The 4,585-nt window shown below is 50.1% G+C and overlaps 1 protein-coding gene across 2 annotated transcripts in view; it reads left to right on the top strand.

Annotated features, from left to right (window-relative positions):
* Positions 1-564: 564 nt before the first annotated feature.
* Positions 565-4,585, top strand: part of LOC104403972 (ATP-dependent RNA helicase DDX19B) — a 9,675-nt gene continuing 5,654 nt past the window's right edge. Inside the window, exons 1-3 of one of the 2 annotated variants that reach the window (XM_010012281.1) lie at positions 565-610; positions 1,009-1,068; positions 1,938-2,073. The gene's annotated coding sequence lies outside the window, so the exon portion shown is untranslated. The remainder of the gene's footprint in view (positions 611-1,008; positions 1,069-1,937; positions 2,074-4,585) is intronic. The other variant, XM_010012282.1, reaches the window with a different exon arrangement.

Raw genomic sequence — 4,585 nt, forward strand, 5'->3', positions numbered from 1 at the left:
CCCTTTCCCCCCTCGTTTCTAATGATAAGAGCGATATTTCTTCGAGGTTTGGGGTTTTCTCTTCCCCCGCGCTGCGGTTTAGGGTGGGGAGTGTTAACTCGTGGTGCTCGGACCCCGAGGCTCGTCTCCCCGTCCCGTTTTGGGTGGTAGAACCCGCCCCGGGTGCGAGGGACCGTGTTGTGCCGCTGGGACTGTGCCTGACCCCGGCTTCCAGCCTCCCTTTTGCCACCGGCAGAGCTGTTGGGGCGTGGAGATGCAGGGTGAGGAAACAACCCCCTTCTCCGTGTTACAGCTTAGAGAAGGGGGTATTTGTGTTCGAACCGATGGAGTGAAGCTCATCCCATTTCCCCCCAAGCACGGGGGTGTGCTGGGCTCTGTGCAGTAGTTTTAGCTGGTGATGGGTCCTGCATGAGAGCTGACCTCACAGGGAAGAGCTTCTGCCTCGGAGCTCATCTCAGCCTCCCCTCTGCCAGGTTAAAGCCATTCCCCTTGTCCTGTGCCTACGTCCCTTGTCCAAAGCCAGAACAACTCTGATGCTGTGTTTTTCCTTGTCTGTAGTTGAGCAGTTTACACCTGAAGGAGGAAAAACCCAAACCAGATGCCAACGGTGAGTGACAGCCACTGGAATGGCCCTGGAAAGGGCACAGTGTTCTTCCATTGCCAAAGCAAATTCCCAGTTAGTTAAGGAAATCTGGAAAGGGGGAACATAAAGCTACAATTAAAGTTAAGATCAAAAGCCTCACATGCTGGTTCTGCTGGGCTGACTTGTTAAATGCTGGTTTGCTGTGTTCAAGGAGCAAAATCTGTTGGTGTGATTGATAAGCAGCAGTTTGGCCGCATGGAGCAAGGGGTGACTTGGGTTTCTTCCACACCCAGACAGAGCAGAGCTGTTTCCATCAGGAAAATGAGCCCTTCTGGAGCTTGTCCCACAATATTGGAACCCTAAAACTCCTCCTGGGGTGGGCAGCTGCTGAGGCCTGAGCTCACATCTGCCCCAAACCTGTTTGACTTTAGGTGCTGTTGTCAAGGCAGATGACAACATTGAGAAGACGGAAGATGAGGAGAAGGGTAAGTGCTGCCTTGGAAAATCCTTTGGCAAGGAATGTTGGGAGGAAATGGATTTTGTATGTAAAGTAAGTCTGCCTTATGTCTCAGGATGGCTGATCTTGTATCCTGCCCCAAGGACTTAATTGTAGGACATGTCCTTCCTCCATAATGCTTTTAAGGCCGTTGGGTCCTGTAATAACTTGGGAGCCTCCTGGATTAGAGTGGAGATAAGGGGATAGCAGTATCCTCAGAGGCAGGGCTGGCTACAGGAGCAGTTGGATAACCTGCTGTAGCAACCAACACGTTGTGTTTATGAGATGGCTCTGAAGAGTTGGGTAATGGCTTTAAATCCTTCAGAAGGTGCTGTTAGAAAACAGCTTTGTTAGCAAAACCCTAAGGTGCAGCAGTTTCACCTCCTGGTTTGAGCCCATTTATCCTCAGCCCTCTCTGCATTTCAGCCTGGGCATCTTTCAAAGTCCACTTTGTGCTCAGACTTGCTTTAAATAGGAAAAAAACAACCCTAAAAGGTGTCTGTCTGTGCACATGTTGGATAATAGTGAGGCTTTGTGAGGCTTTGCACCCTGTCCTGCCTTCCAGTTAGATCCTGAGCTATAGTATCATAAATAAGCAGGCTTCTGTTAAGCCCCCCTTAAAACAGTGCTCACTTGGCTTTGTCTTCCTGGGTTTTAAATGGAATCTGGGATATCTTGATAGATTTCTCACTCGGCTTTGGGCTCTCTTATGCCATTGCTCTGTAGTGGAGAACTTCAGTGTTTGGATCCATCTTGTCCTTTTTAGCTGGCTCAGTAAAGCCAGTTGAAGCGCAGTGGGAGCAGCACCTGGAGCAGGCTGTGACTGAGTTCTCTTTCTTCTCCCTCCTCTCTCCCCAGAGGACAGAGCTGCTCAGTCCTTGCTGAACAAGCTGATCCGCAGTAACCTGGTTGACACCACGAATCAGGTGGAGGTGCTGCAGAGGGACCCCACGTCACCCCTCTACTCCGTGAAGTCTTTTGAGGAGCTGCGGCTGTAAGTGCTGGTTGCTTCAGAGCGACTGGAACGGTCGTGCTGGGCTGAGCCAGAGGCTTCTCTGCACTGAGCTGTTCAACCTGGGAGCAGAAACCTGAAGCAGGCTCCCTCGTGACTGGGGTTTGCAGTGTATTGTTTGGCCCACTCAGTCGTGGGAAGCCTCGTTCTGAGCTCAGGGAGAGCTGCACTGACTCACTCTTGGTGAGGTTGCAAGAGCAGATGGCAGAGCTGATCGGATAGTTAGAGCCTCTCCTTGTGTCCTGAGACGTCCCGTGGCTGTGGAGGAGATAGCCTTTCTGCTTCAAGTTTATGCACAGTTATCATTCGTATATTAGCATATCATTTATTGTTATGGAATCACAGAATCATGGAATGGTTCAGGTTGGAAGGGACCTCAAAGCTCCTCCAGCTCCAGCCCCACCACAGGCAGCGACACCTTCCACTAGAGCAGGTTGCTCCAAGCCCCTGTGTCCAACCTGGCCTTGAACACTGCCAGGGATGGGGCAGCCACAGCTTCTCTGGGCACCCTGTGCCAGCGCCTCAGCACCCTCACAGGGAAGAACTTCTGTCCAAGAGCTCATCTCAGTCTCCCCTCTGGCAGGTTAAAGCCGTTCTGTTCTCCTGTCCCTACTAAACTGATGATTTAAAAACAAGGAGAATGATCTTATCCTGGTGCCTTGTGAAGGCGTCCATCCAAAACAAGCTCATTTTAACTCCTGCCAGCACTATCATCAGCTCTAACAACACTGCTCCGAGTTTTAACATGTGGGTTTTGGTCTTCAAATGCACCACAGAGCTCAGGTGGGGTGAGCAGAGGAGGGAGGGCTGTCCTACTGGGGGGTGTGCATTGCCAACAGAGACCTTTTCTCTGCGGAGGCATCGTCATTTTGCTCCTGCCAGTGTGGGAGCACTGGAAGGAGATGTTCCAGCAGCACAGCAGTGTTTTGGGATACAAGATCTTTGTTTTATTGATGGAAGGAATGAACACAACCATCTTCTGTTCCTGTTCTCTGGTTGTTTGTGAAGGTCCACAGCAGCAGTGAATAGCGCAAACAGGAAAGCTTATCTCTTCTCTGCCACTGATACCAGGTTTATGTACTGGAAAGACGACTCCCTGTTGAATACCTTTTCCAGTGGGGATTCCAGAGCAGTGGTAGCTGTATTTAAGACACAACATGCTAAAGAGGTTGTACTGTTGCTTATATTGATGATCTCAGGTTTGTTGCTCTTTTGCAAGCTCCACAGGGAAATGGGAGCCCATGAGGCTTCACTGGGGAATGTCAGGATGTCGTTTTGCTTTGTTAATGTGAGTGGTTGAATGTCTGCCCAAAGAAAAGCTGAGCTCCTGAGCAGCCTGTTAGCCTAATTCCCATCTTCCAGAAGCCAAACAATCCAAGGGAGTTAATGATGGGCCCACCCAGACTAATTGAGGCTTCGTTTTGTTAGGACTTGGTGTATCCTTGGCAACTGTTGCAGAGTTGGGCTTTGTGTGTCTTTGCTTCTGAGCAGCACAAGGTTACGTTTTCAAAGAGCTTTTGTTCCAGCCATCATCTGAGAGGAATATAGGAGGCTTAAAAGCATGTTGGGCTGAATGGGAAGTTCTTAATAGCAGGAAGTGGTGGGCAGGAAACCTGTAACCTGCTCTGAAAGGAAAGCCCTTGCTTCTGAGCACCACCAGCAGCACTCCAGTGAGCCCTCGGAGGTCATCAGCTAAGAGTTCACTAGCACTGGAACCTGAAATTTAGGCTATTCTTGGATCTCTGTGTCTACACAGGTGCCTGCTGAGGCCAGAAAGCAACTGATGAGCATTTGATGGTGTCACCACAGCCCTAGGTTCAAGTGCTGGGATAAACCATGGATCACTGGGTGAAGTCACAGTGAGCTAAGCTCATTATCAGTTGCCAATTTTGTGCACTAAGCCAGTGTCACCCTGGTGTTAGGGTGACAGTTGGTATTACAGAATCCATCACAGCTTCCTGAAGTCCTTACACTTCATTCTGTTCCTTCTATGCTGAGGTGGCTTTGCCCCATATTTGAGTCTTCAAGGAATGGGCATTTTGGTGTTGAAATGAGGCGTAGCTGAGGAAAAGGGACTGGCCTAAAAGGAGAGGATTAATGCTTTCTGTGCTGGGATTCCTGGGATGGTTGGAAAAGCTGCTTTAGAACAAGGAGCCCAGTGCCAGCCTTAGAGCTCTGACACAAGGTTATCCATGTAGCTGGGGAAGGTTATCCATGTGCAGCGTGGCTGAGTAAATAGAGGGGTTTGCAAACCTTCCTCTCCAGACTTCCTGCTGTCACTTCTTGTGTCTGGGCAGAGACTTCGCTGGTGTAATTGAAGTGGGTGCACAGAAAGGGGCAGCTCTGGGTGTGGTTGCAGGGGGAGTTTCCTTGCCTTTTTGTACACGAATGAAAAGCAAGTGTAGTTTAATAGATCATAGAATCCCAGAGTGGTTTGGGTTGGAAGGGACCTTAAAGCTCCTCCAGCTCCAACCCCTGCCACGGGCAGGGACAC

The sequence above is a fragment of the Nestor notabilis genome, unplaced genomic scaffold (genome assembly GCF_000696875.1).
Source record: "Nestor notabilis isolate BGI_N333 unplaced genomic scaffold, ASM69687v1 scaffold21443, whole genome shotgun sequence".
NCBI lineage: Eukaryota > Metazoa > Chordata > Aves > Psittaciformes > Psittacidae > Nestor > Nestor notabilis.